Below are 22844 nucleotides of genomic sequence, written 5' to 3'. Positions count from 1 at the left end.
GTTGGTCAGGCTGGTCTCAAACTCCTGACCTCAGGTGATCCACCCCCGTCGGCCTCCCAAAGTGCTGGGATAACAGGCATGAGCCACCTTGCCCAGCCTTAATTTTCGTATTTTTAGTAGAGACGGGATTTCACCGTGTTGACCAGACTGGTCTTGAACTCCGGGTCTCAAGTGATGCTCCCTCCTTGGCCTCCCAAAGTGTTGGGATTACAGGTGTGAGCCACTGTGCCTGGCTACAAAAAGAATTTTCTAAGGGCAGGTGGGGTTATGTTTAAGGGAATCAATTTCCAAAAAGTCTTTTTTTTTCTTTTTTTTTTTCAACAGAGTCTCACTCTGTCACCCAGGCTGGAGTACAGTGGCTTGATTTTGGTTCACTGCAGCCTTGACTTTCCCGGCTCAGGCACTTCTCCCACCTCAGCCTCCCAAGTAGCTGGGACTATAGGCACGTGCCACCACACCTGGCTAATTTTGTTCATTTTTTGCAGAGGCAGGGTCTCACTATGTTGCCCAGGCTGGTCTCAAACCCCTGCTTCAGCCTCCCAAGGTGCTGGGATTACAGGTGTGAGCCACTGTGCCCAGTGTCATCTTTAATAAGAACTGTTTATGACTGAGATTGCCTGTCCTCCCTTTGTTTTTACAGTTTCTTTTCCCTTACTTTACAAAAGAAATATGTAGGAAGCATGAGTGCTTCTCCTCTCTTTTTTCTGTTCTCTTCCCTCCGAGTGTTTTCCCACCTTTTAGAAGTTAGGCGTGGCCATGTGACTTGCTTTGGACAGTGAACTATGAGCAAAAGTGTCTCTTCTGGGTAGAAGCATTTAAGAGCCAGTATATGATTCTCCTTCTTACCTTCTCTCTGCCATGGTGACTGATGACATTTTAGCTGGTAGAGTCTAGATCTCTGAGTGATGATGGTATGGATCAGAACCTCAACCAGCTTGTGATGGACATTAGAGTGTTGGTGGGGAAGATGGGGAGGAACCTTTGTTGGCTTAAGCAACATAGACTTTGATGTTGGTTGTTATTATAGCATAATTTAGTGGATATGCTACAAAGGACATATATGTCTCACCCATCCTATATCTTTTTTTTTCTGAGATGGAGTCTTGCTCTGTCACCTGGGCTGGAGTGCAATTGCACGATCTCAGCTCACTGCAACCTCCGCCTCCCGGGTTCAAGTGATTCTCCTGCCTCAGCCTCCTGAGTAGCTGTGATTACAGGCATGTGCCACCACACCTGGCTAATTTTTGTATTTTTAGTAGAGAGGAGTTTTGACATGTTGGCCAGGCTGGTCTCGAGCTCCTGACCTCAGGTGATCTGCCCACCTCGGCCTCCCAAAGTGCTGGGATTACAGGCTTTTTTTTGTTTTTTTTTTGAGACAAGTTCTCACCCTGTTGCCCAGACTGGAGTGCAGTGGTGAGATCATGGCTCACTGAAGCCTCGACCTCTCAGGCTCAAATGATCCTCCCACCTCAGCTGCCTGAATAGATGGGATTACAGGCATGTGCCATCACATCTGCCTAATTTTTGTATTTTTATTTTTATTTACTTGTTTATTTTTTTGAGAGAGAGTCACCCTCTGTCACCCAGGCTGAAGTGCAGTGGCACGATCTCGGCTCACTGCAACCTCTGCCTCCTGGGTTCCAGTGATTTTCCCTCACTCTCCCAAGTAGCTGGGATTACAGGTGCACGCCACCATACCTGGTTAATTTTTTTTTTTTTTTTTTTTTTTTTGGAGATGGAATCTTGCTCTGCTGCCCAGGCTGGAGTGCAGTGGTTGGGATTATAGGTGCGCACCACCACACCTGGCTATTTTTTTTTTTTTTTTTTGAGACATAGTCTCGCTCTGTCACCCAGGCTGGAGTGCAGTGGCTCGATCTCAGCTCACTGCAACCTCCGCCTCCCGGGTTCAAGTGATTCTCCTGCCTCGGCCTCCTGAGTAGCTGGGACTACAGGCGCATGCCACCGTGCCCAGATAATTTTTGTGTTTTTAGTAGAGACGGGGTTTCACCATGTTGGTCAGGCTGTTCTGGAACTCCTGACCTTGTGATCTGCCCGCCTCGACCTCTCAAAGTGCTGGGATTACAGGCATGAGCCACCGTGCCTGGCCTAATTTTTTGTGTTTTTAGTAGAGACGGTGTTTTGCTATGTTGGCCAGGCTGGTCTTAGACCTCTTGCCTGAAGTGATCCTCCCGCCTCAGCCTCCCAAAGTGTGGGATTATAGGTGTGAGCCATCATGCCTGGCTAATTTTTGTATTTTTAGTAGAGACGGGGTTTTGCCATGTTACCCCGGTTGGTCTCAAAGTCCTGGGCTTAAGTGATCCACCTACCTCAGCCTCCCAAAGTGCTAGGATTATAGGCATGAGCCATCATGCCTGGCCCTTCATCCTAGATCTTAGGAGATCTAGTATGTTGTTGATCTGGTATTTGGTATGTTGGAGATATGGTATTTGGTATGTTGGGAGATCTGGTATTTGGTATGTTGGGAGAGCTGGTATTTGGTATGTTAGGTGATCTGGTATTTGGTATGTTGGAGATCTGGTATTTGGTATGTTGGTGATCTGGTATTTGGTATGTTGGTGATCTGGTATTTGGTATGTTGGGAGATCTGGTATTTGGTTTGTTGGTGATCTGGTATTTGGTTTGTTGGTTGATCTGATATTTGGTATGTTGGGAGATCTGGTATTTGGTATGCTAGGTGATCTGGTATTTAGTATGTTGGAGATCTGGTATTTGGTATGTTGGAGATCTGGTATTTGGTATGTTGGAGATCTGGTATTTGGTATGTTGGTGATCTGGTATTTGGTATGTTGATGATCTGGTATTTGGTATGTTGGGAGATCTGGTATTTGGTTTGTTGGTGATCTGGTATTTGGTTTGTTGGTTGATCTGATGTTTGGTATGTTGGGAGATCTGGTATTTGGTATATTGTCTTGATGTGTAAAAATCTCTGGGAATTCAAACAAAGAAACAATTTGAAATAGTGATTTCAGTATTGAGAAAGTGAATGACTCAAATGACTGTATTATAGATCCTTTCTACAAACTAAAGCTTTCCCAATATTTTGCTTTCGAATGGAAGGAGCTGAAACAAATTTTGTTGTCATCTGCTTGATGATTAGGTGGTATTGAGTGACTCTGCTAGAACTTCTTCCTTTCCCAGGTACTTATGTGAATAAGATACCTCAGCATTACCATGTATAAGATTGAAACGTTGAAATAAAATTGAGCCTAGCCAGGTGTGGCGGTATGTACCTGTAGTCCCAGCTACTCAGGAGACTGAGGCAGGAGGATCACTTGAGCCTAGAAGTTTGAGGCTGCAGTGAACTACGATCATGCCTGTGAATAGCTACTGCACTCCAGCCTGGGCAACATAGTCAGACTGTCTCAAAAAAAAAAAAAAAAAAAAAAAAAAGACAACAATAACAACGAAAACACAGCCTAAGCATAATGGCTCATACCTGTAATCCCAGCACTTTGAGAGGCCAAGGCTTGAGCCCAGGAGACCAGCCTGGGCAACAAAGTGAGTCCCTGTCTGTACAAAAAATTAGCTGAGCATGGTCATGCACACCTGTATTCCCATGTACATGGGAGGCTGAGGCAGGAGACTGCCTGAGCCCAAGAGGTGGAGGCAGCAGTGAACCACATTTGCACCACTGCACTCCAGCCTAGGCAACAGAGCAAGACTCTGTCTCAGAAAAACAACCAACCAGCCAACAAAAACATTGATGCTTATCACTGTCTCAATCTAGCATGAGAACATCTATCTCAATATAAGTTGTATTTCCTATACAATTTTATGTCTTATATTTAAGAATTCTTGGCCGGGTGCAGTTGCTCACGCCTGTAATCCTAGCTAGCACTTTGGGAGGCTGAGGTGGGTGGATCACCTGAGGTCAGGAGTTTGAGACTAGCCTGACCAACATGGAGAAACCCTGTCTCTACTAAAAATACAAAAATTAGCTGGGCGTGGTGGTGCCTGCCTATAATCCCAGCTACTCGGGAGGCTGAGGCAGGAGAATCGCTGGAACCTGGGAGGCAGAGCTTGCGGTGAGCTGATATCGCGCCACTGCACTCCAGTCTGGGCAACAAGAGTGAAACTCCATCTTGGGGGAAAAATAAAAATGCTGGGCGCGGTGGCTCACGCCTATAATCCCAGCACTTTGGGAGGCTGAGGTGGGTGGATCACCTGAGGTCAGGTGTTCAAGATCTGCCCGGCCAACATGGTGAAACCCTGTCTCTGCTCAAAATTCAAAAATTAGCTGGGCGTGGTGGCAGGCACCTATAATCCCAGCTACTGGGGAGGCTGAGGCAGGAGAATCGCTTGAACCCGGGAGGCAGAGATTGCTATAAGCTGAGATTGTGCCATTGCACTCCAGCCTGGGCTGGGCAACACAGCAAGACTGCATCTCAAAAAAAAAAAAAAAAAAAAAAAAGGATAAAGTACATATTATATTAGGAAAGCATTATGTGAGAGAAGTAAAAAGAAAATACAAGTTCAAGGAGAAAAAGGAGTGATGTAAAATTTCCTGTGCTAAAGAACAGCTTACTTTTTCTTTTTTTCTTTCTTTCTTTTTTTTTTTTTTTTGAGAGGGAGTCTCACTCTGTCGCCCAGGCTAGAGTGCAGTGGCACGATCTTGGCTCACTGCAACCTCCGACACCTGGGTTCAAGCGATTCTCTTGCCTCGGCCTCCCAAGCAGCTGGGATTACATGCACACGCCACCACGCCTGGCTATTTTTTGTATTTTTAGTAGAGACAGGGTTTCACCATGTTGGCCAGGCTGGTCTCAAACTCCTGACCTCAAGTGATCTGCCCGCCTCTGCCTCTCAAAGCGCTGGGATTACAGGCGTGAGCCACTGCACCTGGCCTCTTTTTCTTTCTTTTTTGAGACAGAGTCTCACTCTGTCACCCAGGCTGGAGTGCACTGGGGTGATCTCAACTCACTGCAACCTCTGCCTCCCAGGTTCAAGCAATTCTAATGCCTCAGCCTCCTGAGTTGTTGGGATTACAGGTACACATCACCATGCCCGGCTAATTTTTGTACTTTTAGTAGAGATGGGGTTTTGCTTTGTTGGCCAGGCTGGACTCAAACTCCTGGCCTCAAGCAATCTGCCCACCGCCTTGGCCTCCCAAAGTGCTGGGATTACAGGCGTGAGTCACTGTGTCCAGCTTCAATATTTCTAATACAAAAAAAAATTGCAAAGAAATCACATCCTTCGAAACTGTTTTTATATTTTTTTGTAGAGACAGGGTCTCAGTCTATCACTCAGGCTGGAATGCAGTGGTATGATCATTATTCACTGTAACCTTGAGCACCTGGCCTCAAGCAATCCTCCCACCATAGCCTCCCAAAGTGCTTGGATTACAGATATGTCCCACTGTGCCCAGCCTTTTGCAACTATTTAAACACGGTTAAAATTTTTTTTTAATCAAATTTTAAAATTTCCCTTTTTTTTTTTTGAGACAGAGTTTTGCTCTTGTCTCCCAAGTTGGAGTGCAATGGTGTGATCCCTACTCACTGCAACCTCCACCTCCTGGGTTCAAGCGATTCTTCGGCCTCACCCTCCCGAGTAGCTGGGATTACAGGCATCTGCCACCACGCCCGGCTAATTTTTGTATTTTTAGTAGAGACGGGGTTTCACCATGTTGTCCAGGCTGGTCTTGAACTCCTGACCTCAGGTGATCCACCCACCTCGGCCTCTCAAAGTGCTGGGATTACAGGCGTGAACCACCATGCCCAGCCTAAAAACTTCACTTTTAAAACAAGCTTTATTGAAGGGTTACATAATTTTTAAAAATGTTTAGGGTATGCATGAGCTAAATTATTGAAAGACTACAGTCTTGAGAGATGAGCTAGAGGTTGCTTGACAAAGGAGGAGGAGAAAGACGTTCTTTGTAGGAGAAAGAGAGGGTTCTGTGAGTGGACTTGTTCATGGAAGGGAGTAATCTGAGATAAACTGGAAATGTATCCATCCTGGGCAACAGAGAGATACCCTATCTCTACAAAAAATACAAAAAATAGCTGGGCATGGTGGCATGTACCTGTAGTCCCAGCTACTCAGGAGGCTAAGGCAGGGGTATCGCCTGAGCCCAGGAGGTGGAGGTTGCAGTGAGCTGAGATCACGCTATTGCACTCCAGCCTGGGCACTGGAGTGAGACCATGTCTTAAAAAAAAAAAAAAAAGGCCAGGCGTGGTGGCTCACGCCTGTAATCCCAGCACTTTGGGAGGCCGAGGCAGGTGGATCACGAGGTCAGGAGATCGAGACCATCCTGCCTAACACAGTGAAACCCTGTCTCTACTAAAAATACAAAAAAAAAAAAAAAAAATTAGCTGGGCATGGTGGCAGGTGCCTGTAGTCCCAGCTACTCAGGAGGCTGAGGCAGGAGAATGGTGTGAACCCGGGAGGCGGAGCTTGCAGCCTGGGTGACAAGAGCGAGACTCCATCTCAAAAAAAAAAAAAAAAAAAAAAAAAAAGCTGGAAATGTAAGTTGGGGTCAGACTCACAGGAACTAGGCTGAGGCATTTCTGTTTATTATTAATTTTAATTACGCAAGTTTTGCATGATTACAATCTCCTTGTAAAAAACTGAAGCTTTATGAATAGGCCTGGGACTGTCACTTCCATTTCTGGTCTCCAGAGGTGACCTTGGTTTTCAGTTGATGTAAGTTCATCTGGCACATGCTGCAGGTCTCTCTGTGACAGAATGTCCGAGCTAAGGAGTTTTAGCTTCTTTACGGGTCATTGGCAACCAGGGGCTGGGGTGGAGCTGAGAATTTCTACAGGACTTATTACTCCTTTGTGTTTTGCAACTGGGATTGCTCACTTAGATAATAAGAGTTGTGATTTGGGAGTGAGGGAAGGAGTTGGGGGTAATTTTGGCGCAAGGCCTGTGACACTGTATTGTCAGCAGCTGTCATTAAGCACTGTGCCACTGGAAGGTAGAAGGGAGGGTGCAGAAAAGCTGATGGGAGGACATGAAATCCCATCTTTATTTGCTTATAGATAGGCCTGGCTGGGGTAGAAATGTGCTCTCTACAAACAGGTGGCCCTCTTAGTTTCTTTCGTGTCCCCACTTTTTTTTTTTTTTTTTTTTTTTTTTAGTAGAGATGGGGTTTCTCCATGTTGCCCAGTTTGGTCTTGAACTCCTGGGCTCAAGCGATCCACCTGCCTCGGCCTCCCGAAGTGCTGGGATTACAGGCGTGAGCCACCACACCTGGCCATATCCCCACTTTTGAATGAGACGAGGGTACAGAAAACAGTGTAATAACCATTCAAGTGTGATGAGCAACAGCAACTGATACTCGGCCTCACTGCTGGAGACAATACAGAGTGGTGTGGACAGTGGCCAAATGGACAGCCCAAGGTCTTTCTAAAGGGTGGTCATTATTCAGCCCCATCAGCTGTGGTCCTGGGGCCATATGCATCAATGTTAGCCATATTGTCTGATTTTTCAAGAGACTGTAGAAATTGGGATTTTTTTTTTTTTTTTTTTTGAGACGGAGTTTCGCTCTGTCGCCCAGGCTGGAGTGCAGTGGTGTGATCTCAGCTCACGGCAACCTCCGACCCCCAGGTTCAAGCGATTCTCCTACCTCAGCCTCCCAAGCAGCTGGGTAGCTGGGACTGCAGGCATGGACCACCACACCTGGCTAATTCTTGTATTTTTAGTAGAGACGGGGTTTTGTCATGTTGGCCAGGCTGGTCTTGAACTCCTGACCTCAGGTGATCCACCTGCCTCGGCCTCCCAAAGTGCTGGGATTACAGGCCTGAGCCACCTCACCCAGCCTCGGCTCAAACATTTCTTAAATGCTGTGTTGGCCAAATAAGCCATGTGCCTGCAGGCTGCATTTGGCCTATGGGCTGTTAGTTTGTGTTCTCTGTTTCAGAGTTTCTTGTCTTTGTATGTCATCCCTGGCATGCCACTGGCTCTACGATCTACGTGGCTGTGGAGGATCCTGGCCTTCTTAGGTAGATGCTGTGAGAATGGCTGACTTCACTCCCCATGTCTAGTTTGCACCCATATTCTGATATCCAGTTAGTAATAGAGCTCTGCCAAGAAGCTGAGGGCTTAGCAGAAGGTTCCAGAAGCATCCCAGGGAAGTCAGTCAATCTAGATTCATTAGACGCCAAGACCCCTCCAGGGATTTGGTCCTGAGGCCTTCAGAGTCTTTCTCTCAGGCGTCAGGGTGGGTTCTTATGCCTCTCCCAGGACAGAGCCCAGTGGGAACACAGGCTGGTGACTGTTTCTCAAAGGGCTTTGTCCTGTGACTGAAGCCAAGCAAGGGAGTCAGACACATGAAAACACACACACACACACACACACACACACACACACACACACACACACCATCCCCCATACTTCCCAGACCTTTTCCCACGCAGTCCCAGGGCGGCCAGAAGGGCAACTGGTCGTGGGAATGAACCGCAGCCTCCTCCCCCACTGGCAGCTCCACCCCGCTCCATCTACTCCTGGCCGTGCTGTCCCACCCCCAACCCCCTTATTACTTCCAGAGAAGGAAGTAGCAGAACAATGTGGCACATCAGAGAATGGGCACAGAGCCCAGAGCCCCGTGCCCAGGATGGGTCCCCAGCAGGCCGTGGGCTCTGACCCCTGGCTGTCCCGCTCCTGCTCAGGCAGCTTCCCCAAGGTGGCTTCCTAGACCTTCTCTCCATCTCTGGAAGCTCAGCTGGCGGCCACTCTTCTGCCTTTCCGCGGTTGGCCTCTTCCCCGTTGTGCGGTAGCCAGCGTGTGACCTACTTCCTTCCGTCCTTCCTCACCCACACTCCCACACTCCATTTGGATAGAGCTCCCAGTCTGAGGGGCTGAAGCCAGGCTTTGATGGGGATTTTGGCCAGCGGGAGCAGGTGGGAAGAAAGGGTGATATTTTCTGAAGTTTTTCTCCAGAGGTCAGGCAAGGCAAGTTGTGAGAACAGAGATGGGGTTGGCTCAAGGGTGCCAGGGCCCCGAGGTCTCATTTTCGCTTCTGGATGGGGCTGTCTCTGCCTTGACAGACGAGTGGAAATGCTCACAGGCTAGAGGAACAGAAAAAAAAAATCACAAGTCATGCCCAGCTTCCTGGAGCTGGGAAGTTGGTGGGAACCATTACTTTTGTTTTTCCTGTTGGTCTAAAATAATGTTTTGCTTGGGACCGGAACCCTACGCCCCAGGCAGGACTACCCCTCACTCACTTCCAGCTCTAGTGCTTTCAACTGCTTCACCTTCCGCCAGGCGCTTCCTGCCCTGTGAGCCAAGGGGCAGGGCTCCTCACAAGTCTTTTGCTGCCTCTAGAAGCCAGTTCCTCCCTCCGCCCCCAACCATGATCCTGACTCAAGGGTTGGTAGTGGGATCCAAGCTAGACCTTATGAGGTGGCTCAAGTGACCACTTGGAAAAGTCTTTATCGCGGAAAAGAACCCTAAGAGTCTACTCCCAACCTCAAATGTTAGCTGAGAAACAGAGGTACAAAGAGCACATGTGCCTTGCCAGGATCAGCAGCCAGGAAAAGGGGGAGAACCAGGACTCGCAGGTTTTCTGACTCTTTGGTGATGTCCTTAAGGAACACCGTGCAATGTTGAAAGGCAGCTTTGGGAGGGAGCAGAAGAAAAATGCCAGGCTCTTGACATCCTGATCTTGCTTGGGTCTCAGAGAACCTTTATTTTTAATTTCCTTTTTCAGGGCTTTGGGCTCTATTTTCACCTTGAAAAAGTGGCGTTGAATTGTCTTTGTTCTCAGCAGAGAGCTGACACCTGTTCTCAGCGCCTCCTGCACTCGCGGGCTGAGCGGCCCGCTTCTGCACTGATGCTGCTGTCTTCTTGTGCTTCCGCCTTGTTTCAGATATGTAAGTTACATCTCTCCAACTCTGCTGTAAGCTTTCATGCTTTAAATTTCTTCACTGAATTTTGCCATACACAAAAGTATTCACTGAGCACCTCATGTGGCCCAGGCTCTTCACTTCTTACCCACCTGGAGCTTTCAGTCCAACACGAGTGTCACACAATGAACATGGAAGCAGCAGATGAATGCATTACAGATATGCCATGAGGGAATACACAGGGAACAGGGATGCTGCCAAGGGCTCTCTGAGGATGGGGAGCCAGCCCCGCCTCAGGAGGATCTGGGGAAGGGTGGTCCAGGTCAGGGAATAGTAAGAGGCTGGTCCTGTTTGAGGCCCTGAGAAGAAGCCAGGGTTGCTCCACCAAAGAGAGGAGCACAGGATGAGGCTGGAGGGGCAGGAGGGCTTAGATCCTCTAGGGCTTTTTTGTTTTGTTTTGTTTTTAGAGAGAGGGTCTCCCTCTGCTGCCCAGAGGTCTCACTCTGCTACAGTACAGTGGTCCAGTCATACATAGCTCAGTTGCAGCCTCAAATTCCCGGGCTTATGTGATCCTCCCACCTCAGCCTCCTGAGAGTAGCTGGGACTACAGGAGTGTGCCACCATGCCTGGCTAATTATTAACTTTTTTTGTAGAGATAGGCTCTCCCTATGTTGTCCAGTCTGGTCTCAAACTCCTGGGCTCAAATGATTCTCCCACTTCAGCCTCCTGAATAGCTAGGACTACATGTATGCACCACAACAGTTGGCCAGCTTTTTTTTTTTTTTTCCTTTCTTGAGACTGAGCCTCAGTCCGTTGCCCAGGCTGGAGTGCAGTGGCGCGATCGCAGCTCACTGCAACCTTCACCTCCTGGGTTCAAGAGAGTCTCCTGCCTCAGTCTCCCGAGTAGCTGGGACCACAGGTGTGCACCACCACGCCTGGCTAATGTTTGTATTTTTAGGAGAGGTGGAGGTCTCAAACTTCTGGCTTCAAGTGATCCGCCCACCTCAGCCTCCCAAAGTGCTGGGATTATAGGTGTGAGCCACTGCGGCTGGGCTAATTTTGTTTTTTGTAGAGACAAGTTCTCACTATGTTGCCCAGGCTAGTCTTGAACTCCTGGGCTCAAGTGATCCTCCTGCCTTGGCCTCCCAAAGTGTTAGGATTACAGAAGTAAGCTTCTGGGCTCAGCTCACATTTTTAAATACATTTTATTACATTTATATGTATGGTTTTTACCTACATGCCAACTTAGCACATCATATATATATATGTCTTGCTCTGTCACCGAGGCTGGAGTGCAGTGGTGTTGATCTCAGCTCACTGCAACCTCCATCTTCCAGGGTCAAGTGATTTTCCCACCTCAGCCTCTCAAGTAGCTGGGAATACAGGTACATGCCACCACGCCTGGCTAATTTTTGGTGGACTCAGGATTTCACCATGTTGGCCAGGCTGGTCTCAAACTCCTGGCCTCAAGTGATCCGCCCGCCTTGGCCTCCCAAAGTGCTGAGATTACAGGCGTGAGCCACCACGTCCCGCCAATAAAATGTTTAGTTAAAAAAACTGGCTGGGCGCGGTGGCTCACGCCTGTAATCCCAGCACTTTGGGAGGCTGAGGCGGGTGGATCACGAGGTCAAGAGATCGAAACCATCTTGGCTAACATGGTGAAATCCCGTCTCTACTAAAAATACAAAAAATTAGCTGGGCATGGTGGCGGGCACCTGTAGTCCCAGCTACTCAGGAGGCTGAGGCAGGAGAATGGCGTGAACCTGGGAGGCGGAGCTTGCAGTGAGCCGAGATCGCGCCACTGCACTCCAGCCGGGACGACAGAGTGAGACTCCATCTCAAAAAAAAAAAAAAAAAAAAAAAACTACAGGCCGGGTGCGGTGGCTCACGCCTGTAATCCAAGCACTTTGGGATGCTGAGGCGGGCGGATCATGAGGTCAGAAGATTGAGACCATCCTGGCTAATACAAAAAAATACAATATAATAAAAAAAATACAAAAAATTAGCTGAACATGGTGGCAGGCGCCTGTAGTCCCAGCTACTCGGGAGGCTGAGGCAGGAGAATGGCGTGAACCCAGGAGGTGGAACTTGCAGTGAGCCGAGATTGAGCCACTGTACTCCAGTCTGGGCGACAGAGACTCTGTCTCAAAAAAGCAAAAACAAAAATAAAACCTATATAGACTGGTCATCATGGTGAAACCCCATCTCCACTAAAAATACAAAAATTGGCAGGGCGCAGTGGCTCACGCCTGTAATCCCAGCATTTTGGGAGGCCGAGGCGGGCAGATCACCTGAGATCCAGAGTTCGAGACCAGCCTGGCCAACGTAGTAAAACCCTGTCTCTACTAAAAATACAAAAATTAGCCAGGAGTGATGGTGCATGCCTGTAATCACAGCTACTTGGGAGGGTGAGGCAGGATAATTGCTTGAACCTGGAGGGTGGAGGTTGCAGTGAGCCGAGATCACGCCATTGCACTCTAGCCTGGGCAACGGGCAAAACTGTCTCAAAAAAAAAAAAAAAAAAGTCGTTGGGCGTAGTGGCGTACACCTGTAATCCCAGCTACCCAGGAGGCTGAGGCACAAGAATTGCTTGAACCCGGGAGGCAGAGGTTGCAGTGAGCCGAGATGGTGCCACTGCACTCCAGCATGGGCAGCACAGCAAGACTCTATCTCAAAAAGAGAAAAAAAGGCTGGGCACGGTGGCTCACGCCTGTAATCCCAGCACTTTGGGAGGCCAAGGCAGGCGGATCACGAGGTCAGGAGATCAAGACCATCTCCACTAAAAATACAAAAAAATTAGCCGGGCATGGTGGCGGGTGCCTGTAGTCCCAGCTGCTCGGGAGGCTGAGGCAGGAGAATGGCATGAACCCGGTAGGCGGAGCTTGCAGTGAGCGGAGATTGCACCACTGCACTCCAGCCTGGGTGACAGAGTAAGACTCCGTCTCAAAAAAAAAAAAAAAAAGAAAAACGCTTTATTGAGGTAATTGTAGACTTACATGCAATAAGAAGTAATAGTGAGAGATCCCTTACACACTTTTCCCAGTTACCCCAGTGGTAGCATTCTACAAAACTATCGCACAGTATCATAACCAGGATATCGACATTGATAAAATCCACCAAACTTACTCAGATGTCCCCAGTTTTATTTGTACTAGTGTGTGAGTGTGTGTGTGTGTATGGGTGTGTAGTTCAATACAATTTCATCACACATGTAGGTTCGTATATCCTCCACTGCTGAACAGTTCCAATACCACAAAGATCCCTCAGGGTTGCCCTTTGATATCCACACCTGTTTCCCTCCTGACTCCTCCCAGACCCCATTCCAAACTCCTGGCAACCTTCATTTTGAAAATTTTGTTATCTCTCTTTTTTTTGGGGGGGGGTGGGGATGGAATTTCGCTTTTGTTGTCCAGGCTGGAAGCAATGGAGCAATCTCGGCTCACTGCAACCTACGCCTTCCGGGTTCAAGAGATTCTCCTGCCTCAGCCTTCCGAGTAACTGAGATTATAGGTGCCCACCACCACAGTGACTAATTTTTTTAAATTTTTGGTAGAGATGGGGTTTTGCCATATTGACCAGGCTGGTCTCAAACTCCTGGCCTCAGGTGATCTGCCCATCTCGGCCTCCCACAGTGCTAGGATTATAGACGTGAGCTACCATGCCCGGCCGAAAATTTTGTCATTTCAAAAACCGTTATATAAGGCTGGGTGCGGTGGCTCACACATGTAATCCCAGCACTTTGGAAGCCCGAGGCAGGTGAATCACCTGAGGCCAGGAGTTCAAGACCAGCCTGGCCAACATGGTGAAACCCCGTCTCTCCTAAAAATAAAAAAATTAGCCAGGCATGGTGGTACACACCTGTAATCACAGCTACTCAGGAGGCTGAGGCAGGAGAATTGCTTGAACCCAGGAGGTGAAGGCTGCAGTGGACGAGATTGTGCCACTGCACTCCAACGTGGGTGACAGAACGAGACCCTGTCTCAAAAAACAAAAAAACCAGGCTGGGCGTGGTGACTCCCGCCTGTAATCCCAGCACTTTGGGAGGCTGAGGTGGGTGGATCACGAGGTCAGGAGATCGAGACCATCCTGGCTAACACAGTGAAACCCAGTCTCTATTAAAAATACAAAAAATTAGTCAGGCGTGGTAACGGGCACCTGTAGTCCCAGCTACTTGGGAGGGAGGCTGAGGCAGGAGAATGGCATGAACCCAGGAGGCAGAGCTTGCAGTGAGCTGAGATTGCGCCACTGCACTCCAGCATGGGCTACAGCGCGAGACTGTGTCTCAAAAAAAGAAAACGAAAAAACAAGCTGTTATATAAATAGAATCATACAGTATGTAACCTTTTTAAAATCAGGGCCAGGCTCGTTGGCTCATGTCTGTAATCCCAGCACTTTGGGAGGATGCGGCAGGAGGATTGCTTGATTCCAGGAGTTTCAGACCAGCCTGGGCAACATAGTGAGATACCATCTCTACAAAAAATAAAAAAATTAGCCTGATGTGGTGCACACTTACAGTCCCAGCTACTTGGGAGGCTGAGGTGGGAGGATCACTTGAGATTGGAAGTTAGAGGTGAGGCTGCAGTGAACTGTGATCATGCCACTGCATGCCAGTCTGGGCCACAGAGTGAGACCCTGTCTCAAAACAACAACAAATAACCAGCATAATTCCTTGGAGACTCATCCAAGTTGCTGTGTGTTGATAGTTCATTCCTGTTTGTTGCTGAGCAATATTCCATGGTGTGGATGCACCATGGTTTCTTTAACCATTCACCTACTGAAGGATACCTGAGCTAATTTTAAGTTTTTGCTATTATTATGGATAAAGCTGCTGTGAACATATGTGTACCGGTTTTTGTGTGAACATAAGTCTTCATTTCTCTGGGATAAATGCCCAGGCGTGCAATTTCTGGGTCATGTGGTAGCTGCATGTTTAGTTTTTTAAGAAAATGCCAAACTGTTTTCCAGAGTGACTGTGTTACTTTTTTTTTTTTTTTTTTTTGAGACAGAGTCTCTCTCTGTCGCCCAGGCTGGGATGCAGTGGAGCAATCTTGGCTCACTGCAACCTCCACCTCCTGGGTTCAAGTGAGTCTCTTGCCTCAGCCTCCTGAGTAGCTGGGACTACAGGTGTGTGCCACCATGCCTGGCTAATTATTGTATTTTTAGTAGAGGCGGGGTTTCACTATATTGGTCAGGCTGGTCTTGAACTCCTGATCTTGTGATCTGCCCGCCTCGGCCTCCCAAAGTGCTGGGATTACAGGTGTGAGCCACTGCACCCGGCCTGTGTTACTATTTTTTAAAGACTAGAGAGCATGTTTGTGTGCTGAAGGGGAAGATTTAGATTTTAGGAACTAGGTCCTTGAAGATGGGAGAGAGGAAGTTCCATAGGTTTTGCCATGGGATTGGCTAGTTTTTATTGGCTAGTTTTTTGTTTTTTTTTTTTTATAGACAGGGTCATCCAGGCTGGAGTGCAGTGGCATGATCACAGCTCACTGTAGCCTCGACCTCCTGGGCCCAAGCTATCCTCCTACCTCAGCCTCCCAAGTAGCTGGGACTACAGGGGTGTATCAGCACGCCTGGCTAATTTTTTACATTTTTTTGTAGAGATGGGGGTCTCTCTACATTGCCCAGGCTGGTCTCAAACTCCTGGGCTCAAGCAATCTGCCTGCCTTGGCCTCCCAAACTCCTGGGATTATAGGTGTGAGCCACCGTGCCTGGCCAGGATTGGCTGGTCTTTAGCAAAGGGACATCCACTTCTCAGAGACTAGGAGGAGACAGATGTAAGTAGGCGGAGATGCAGATGGGTTTGTAGGCTGTGGTAGGAATGACAGGGTATTTCCTATTGCTTCTATTTCCTTAGTAACATGGTGGCTAGGTCATCAGCTAAGATGAGAGGGGTAGAGGTTTTGCAGAGAGAGCCTAGGGAAAAAATTCTTCTTGAGAGTGGAAAAGCAAACTTAATGGGGAAATGTAGTAGGAATTACCCGGCAGTATTGACAGTCCGTTTGAGGTTAGGATCATGAACATGAGTGAAGATAACCTGCCTGGTATTGTGATTTTGCTGTAGCGAAAGCACTGGGAAAGCAAATGGTTGAATTTATGTGGAGTAGGGCTTTGCCAGGCAAGCACAATGGGAGGAGACAGAGGGAAGGAGTAGTTATAGTGATGGATGATAGACAAGCTAGAAAAGGCTGGGCGTGGTGGCTCATGCCTGTAATCTCAGCACTTTGGGAGGCCAAGGCGGGCAGATCATTTGAGCCCAGGAATTCAAGACCAGCCTGGGCAATATGGCGAAACCCCATCTCCACCAAAAATACAAAAATTAGCTGGGTATGGTGGCGTGTGCCTGTAGTCCCAGCTACTTGGGAGGCTGAGGCAGGAGAATCCAGGAGGCAGAGGTTGCAGTGAGCCGAGATGGCGCCACTGGACTCCAGACTAGGTGACAGAGCAAGACCCTGTCTTAAAAAAAAAAAAAAAAAAAGCCGGGCATGGTGACTCGCGCCTGTAATCCCAGCACTTTGGGAGGCCGAGGCGGGTGGATCACAAGGTCAGGAGTTCAAGACCAGCCTGGCCAAGATGGTGAAATCCTGTCTTTACTAAAAATACAAAAATTAGCCAGGTGTTGTGGTGAGTGCTTGTGATCCCAGCTACTCGGGAGGCTGAGTCAGAGAACTGCTTGAATCTGGGAGGCGGAGGTTGCAGTGAGCGGAGATCACACCACTGCACTCCAGCCTGGGCAACAGAGCAAGACTGTCTCAAAAAAAAAAAAAAAAGAAAAAAAAAAAGAAGCTGGAAAAGAAGGGATCTGGGAGCTGAGATTGCACAATTGTACTCCATCCTGGGCGACAGAGTGCAAAAAAAAAAAAAGACCGGGCACGGTGGCTCACGCCTGTAATCCCAGCACTTTGGGAGGCCGAGGTGGGTGGATCACAAAGTCAAGAGATCAAGACCATCCTGGCTAACACGGTGAAACCCTGTCTCTACTAAAAATACAAAAAATTAGCCGGGCATGGTGGCGGGCGCCTGTAGTCCTAGCTACACGGGAGGCTGAGGCAGGAGAATGGCATGAACCCAGGAGGCAGAGCTTGCAGTGAGCCGAGATCACGCCACTGCACTCCAGCCTGGGTGACAGAGTGAGACTCCGTCTCAAAAAAAAAAAAAAAAAAAAAAAGAAAAAGAAAAAGAAGAGATGTGAGTCAAAATTAGGACTACTGTTATATTATTAAAAAGATAAAAGATGGTCAGGCATGGTGGCTCACGCCTGTTATCTCAGCACTTTGGGAGGCTGAGGTGGGTGGATCACTTGAGGTCAGGAGTTCAAGACCAGCCTGGCCAACATGGAGAAACCCTGTCTCTACTAAAAATACAAAAACTAGATGGGTGTGGTGGTGGGTGCCTGTAATCCCAGCTACTTGGGATGCTGAGGCAGGAGAATCACTTGAGCCCAGGAGGTGGAGCTTGCAGTGAGCTGCAATCACGTCACTGCACTCCAGCCTGGACAACAGAGTGAAACTCCATCTCAAAGAAAAAACAAAAAGACAAAAGACAAGTGTTGGTCTGGATGCAGAGAAAAGGGAACGCTTGCACCCTGTTGGTGGGAATGTGAATTAGTATAGCCTTTATGGAAAACAGTATGGCGGTTCCTCAAAACATTAAGAATAGTCTGGGCATGGAGGCTCATGCCTGTAATCCCAGCACTTTGGGAGGCCAAGGCAGGCAAATCACGAGGTCAGGAGTTTGAGGCCAGCTTGGCCAACATGGTGAAACCCTGTCTCTACTAAAAATACAAAAAATTAGCTGGGCGTGGTGGCGTGTGCCTGTAATCTCAGCTACTCCGGAGGCTGAGATAGGAGAATCGCTTGAACCTGGGAGGCGGAGGTTGCAGTGAGCTGAGATCGCTCCGCTGCACTCCAGCCTGGGTGAGAGAGTGAGACTCCATCTCAAAAAATAAAAAACATTAAGAATAGAACTACTTTATGATCCAGGAATCCCACTACTGGGTATATATCCAAAGGACCTGAAATTAGCATGTCAAAGAGATTTGTATTCCCATGTTCATTGCAGCATTATTCACAACAGCCAACACATGGAAACAACCACAGTGCCCAACAACACACGAATGAATAAAGAAAAATGTACATATAGACAACGGGGTACTATTCAGCCTTAAAAAAAGAAGGAAACTGTATCATTTGCGACAACATGGATGAACCTGGGAGATGTTATGTTATGTGAAATAAACCAGGCACAAAACAAGAAATACTGCATGATTTCACTTACATGTAGAGTGTGAAAAAAATCAAGCTTAGACCAAGAATGGTGGCTCAGACCTGTAATCCCATTCATTGCTTTGGGAGGCTGAGACAGGAGGATCCCTTGAGACCAGGAGTTTGAGACCAGCCTGGGCAACACAGGGAAACCCTGTCTCTGGAGAAAAGAGTAAAAAACAATTAGCTAGGCATGGTGGCATGTGCCTGTGGTCCTAGCTACTCGGTAGGCTGAGGCAGGAGGATCCTTTCGGGCCAGGAATTTGAGGCTCCAGTGAGCTATGCTGGTTCCACTGCACTCCAGCCTAGGCAAAAGAATGAGACCCTGTGTCAAAAAAACAAAAGAAAAAGTCAAACTCATAGAAATAGAGAGTAAAATGATGGTCACCAGAGCCCGGGGGCTGGTAGAGGAATTGGAAAAGTGTTAGTCAAAGGACACAAATTTTCAGTTAGACAAGAGGAGTAAGTTCAAGAGATCTATGTTACATCATGATGGCTAGAGTTAACAACATAGTGTATATTTGCAAAAAAATGATAAGGATGTAAGATAATAAATATGTTAAAAAGCTTGATTTGGCCGGGTGCAGTGGCTCATGCCTGTAATCCCAGCACTTTGGGAGACTGAGGTGTGTGGATCACTTGAGGTCAGGAGTTCGAGACCAGCCTGGCCAACATGGCAAAACCCCGTCTCTACTAAAAATACAAAAATTAGCCAGGCTTGGTGGCGCAAGCCTGTAATCCCAGCTATTCAGGAGGCTGAGGTAGGAGAATCGCTTGAACCCAGGAGGTGGAAGTTGCAGTGAGCCAAGATCGTGCCACTGCACTCTACCCTGGGTGACAGAGCGAGACTCCGTCTCAAAAAAAAAAAAAAAAAATTTAATCATTGATTAACTCTTCTACAATGTATACATATATGAAAACATGATGTACACCATAAATGTATACAATCTTTGTTAAAATTTTAAAAATATGCATAAAGAAATAATGATTTTTGTGGGAACTATTTTAACATAATTTCACACTTATGGTTCTCGAGTACTTTTCTAATAAACTACTATCTCTCTTTGCCAAGAGAAACAGAAAAAAACAGTATCATTAGCTGGCAGTGGACTCAAATAGGAGAGTTTCAGTTATTCCAAATTTCTGTGGCTTACCATATAATTCAGTCCTATGTAAAAATCTGCAATTGGTAACAGTGACTACTGAGTTTGGACCCAAGTATTTGCACTAAAGCTTTGACACATTAGATAGGTTCCTTTCGTTTTCTTTTTTCTTTTTTTCTGAGACGGAGTCTCACTCTGTTGCCCAGGTTGGAGTGCAGTGGCGTGATCTCAGCTCACTGCAAGTTCCGCCTCCCAGGTTCACGCCATTCTCCTGCCTCAGCCTCCCGAGTAGCTGGGACTACAAGTGCCCTCCACCACGCCCGGCTAATTTTTTGTATTTTTAGTAGAGACGGGGTTTCACCATGTTAGCCAGGATGGCCTCGATCTCCTGACCTCATGATCCGCCCGCCTCGGCCTCCCAAAGTGCTGGGATTACAGGCGTGAGCCACAACACCTGGCCTCTTTTGTTTTTTAAGTTGAGGCAGGGTCTTAGTCTGTCACCCAGGCTGGAATGCAGTGGTGCAGTCACAGCTCACTGTAGCCTTGACCTCCCAGGCTGAAGCGATCCTCCTGCTGCAGCCTCCCGAGTAGTTGGAACCACAGGTGTGTGTCCCCACGCTGGCTTTTTAAAAAAATTTTTATAGGGTCTCCTCATTACCCATAGCTAATCTTAAACTCCTGGGCTCAAGTGATCCTCCCACTTCGGCCTCTCAAAGTGTTGAGATTATAGGAATGAGCTGCCATGCTCAGTCATAGACAGGTTACTTTCTCATCTCTCTTAACAAGTTTCTTCCTCTTAAAAAAAAACAAACAAATAAAAAACTTAGGGCTAATGAATAGTGAGGAATTAGTGAGGTCAAGCGTTAAGCTCCTGATACAGGTCAAAGACTTGTTGAAAGGTTTAAGGCAAAGGTTATGGTTGGAGAGTCAATATTTTGGACGTGAAATGATTTTTGGTGAAAACAAAGTTGAGGGTGTGTTAGCAGCTACAGTGGAGTGCTGAAAATCTTACCGGAGATGAGAAAGTCAAGGAAGTGAGAGGAGCGTGGCTGAGAGGCCATCACGTGGACCTTGAGCTCACCAAATATGACAAAATTTGGGGCGGAGAGGCAGCAAGCCATGAGCCAAATAAGGGGCATCAACCAGGAGGCTGGCTAATGACATTAACCAAGACAGTATATCTAGAGGGTGAAGCCCCAATGGAACAGGGATTTTGTGGGAGGGAGGGGAGGCTAAACACTGGTCTAGAAATGGCATTGGGGTGGAGAGGAATACACTTACCCACTTCTGACACTGAGGCACGTGAGAATGAGAAAAAGAATTCACCTAATAGAGCTGCGGAGAAGCAGCGGTTAGTGGATAGCCAAGTTTCAGATAAAGCAAGGATGCTGAGAAAAGGCTGAGGATGTGGAAGAGTTTGCTGATCACACGTTGCAGAAGGCACAGTGGGAGGGTATGGTTAGGAGCAGGAAGCAGAGTCTGATAGATTGCCAGTGTGAGGGCAATGGATGAGAAGGGACTTGAACCTGTGGTGGTGACTGGGGTAGACAGGGATAGAGGGGTGATGGGATATAGTGCTGTTGTAGAAGTTTCTGTGATGATAGACATGTTCCATATGTATACTGTGTAATACTGTGGCTGCTAGCCACATGTGGCTATTAAGCATATGAAATGTGGCTAGTGGGCCGGGCGCGGTGGCTCATGCCTGTAATCCCAGCACTTTGGGAGGCCGAGGCAGGTGGATCACCTGAGGTCAGGAGTTCGAGACTGGCCTGGCCAACATGGTGAAACCCCGTCTCTACTTAAACTATAAAAATTAGCCGGGTGTGGTGGTGGGCGCCTGTAATCCCAGCTACTCGGGAGGCTGAGACAGAAGAATTGCTTGAACCTGGGAGGCAGAGGTTGCAGTGAGCTGAGATCATCCCACTGCACTCCAGCTTAGGTGACAGAATGAGACTCGGTTTCAAAAAAAGAAAAAGAAATGTGGCTAGTGGGACTGAGGAATTGAACTTTTAACTTTATTTCATGTTAATTAATTTAGATTTGAAGACCTCAGTTTTTGTGAATTTTTCACTTGCTGACCAGGTGGCTATCAGGGTGGCCGCTCCTTTAAACAGAAAGCTGTCCAGAGAGCTTCTGACTCTTCCACCATGCAGATCCAGAGAAAGCACAGGATCAGGCAACTTGGGATCCAAATTCTAACTATACCACTTAATCGCTTTGAATTAAAGCTAGCATGTTAACATGTCTGGTATAGACAGACCCTCAATAAATATTGGATGACAGAATAAATCTCCCTGAGGTTTAATTCTCTTCATCCTTAAAACGAGGGTGGAGAGCTGTTCTAAAATTTAGTACTTTACCCATGATGCTCAATAAATGGTCGCTATTATTGACATAGTGAGTTCTCAATATTTGTTGATTCATGGGTCAAAAACTGTCCTTCAGGTCAAAGGGTTACTTGTCCAGGAATGGGCTGGCAGAAGTGAGACATTCCAGCTCCCTCTGAGGGTCCAGGAGGATTGCCCAGGTCTCTGGGACTATGCGATGGGGTAGATCAGGGCTGGGTTTAAATGTCCAATTTTGCTAAGTACTAATGTAAGAACATACCTGACTTGAACCTGGAGGAGTAGGTAGGGATAGCTGAGGGACAAAGTGGAGGATCTTAAAGTGAACCAGAGTATGAGACCAGCCTTGCCTGAATATCTAGTGATAATCCGGGCAGTTTCGGTATCATTCACCACTTTAATTTGTGTTGAAAAAGCCTTAGCTTGGCAGCTCCAGCCTTCCTTCTGTGCCTCCATCCCCATCATCCAAAACCCAAAAGCATGCTGTTTGTGAAGCAGAGTAACCATATCCTGAGATGACTCCAATGTGAGATGTTTGTGAACTGAAAGTCATAGTGACCGCCGATCTGGAGTGTCACCCTTTCTCTGAATTATCACTCTTTCTGCAAAGCTGTCCCTAATTCCCTAAATTACTTTCTCTGTGGCATTCCTCAGATTGAGCACTTACTTACCTGGTATTGTGATGACCTGTGTCTCTCCCCTTGACCGGATTGTGACATCCAAGGCAGGAACCTTGCCTGGTTGATTATGGCGTATTCTTGGACTCTAGCACATGCCTGGATCATACAGTAAGTAGCTATTCAATAATTATTTGTTGGCCGGGTGCGGTGGCTCATGTCTGTAATCCCAGTACTTTGGGAGGCCGAGGCAGGTGGATCACCTGAAGTCAGGAGTTCAAGACCAGCTTGGGCAACATGGTGAAACCTCGTCTCTACTAAAAATACAAAAATTAGCCGGGCATGGTGGTACATGTCTGTAATCCCAGCTACTCAGGAGGCTGAGGCAGGAGAATCGCTTGAACCCAGGAGGTGGAGGTTGCAGTGAGCTGAGATTGTGCCACTGCACTCCAGCCTGGGCCACAGAGAGAGACTCCATCTCAAAAATAAATAAATAAATAAAATAATTATTTGTTGAATAACTGAATGGATGTAATCTGAGGTGACAGAGTGACCCACTGTGATCTGAGATAATGTGAGCTCTCTTGATTGCAATCTGGGTTGACTGTGAACAGAGTCGGGGCTTTTGATGATTGTGTTGAAGTGTCTGTGATTGTAACCTACAAGGACTGTGATCTGAGGGGTCTGCGCACCGGTGACTGTGGCC

The 22844-nt window shown here is 47.5% G+C and overlaps 1 long non-coding RNA gene across 1 annotated transcript in view; it reads left to right on the top strand.

Annotated features, from left to right (window-relative positions):
• The window catches only part of LOC134808544 (uncharacterized), a 32179-nt gene extending 9917 nt beyond the window's left edge, over positions 1-22262 (top strand). Inside the window, exon 4 of the long non-coding RNA XR_010151735.1 lies at positions 22176-22262. This is a non-coding gene — a long non-coding RNA (uncharacterized LOC134808544). The remainder of the gene's footprint in view (positions 1-22175) is intronic.
• Positions 22263-22844: the final 582 nt, after the last annotated feature.

The sequence above is a fragment of the Pan troglodytes genome, chromosome 16 (assembly GCF_028858775.2).
Source record: "Pan troglodytes isolate AG18354 chromosome 16, NHGRI_mPanTro3-v2.0_pri, whole genome shotgun sequence".
NCBI classification, from domain to species: domain Eukaryota; kingdom Metazoa; phylum Chordata; class Mammalia; order Primates; family Hominidae; genus Pan; species Pan troglodytes.
Note: the sequence above shows the minus strand (reverse complement) of the source record. Positions and strands in the feature narration are given on the sequence as shown.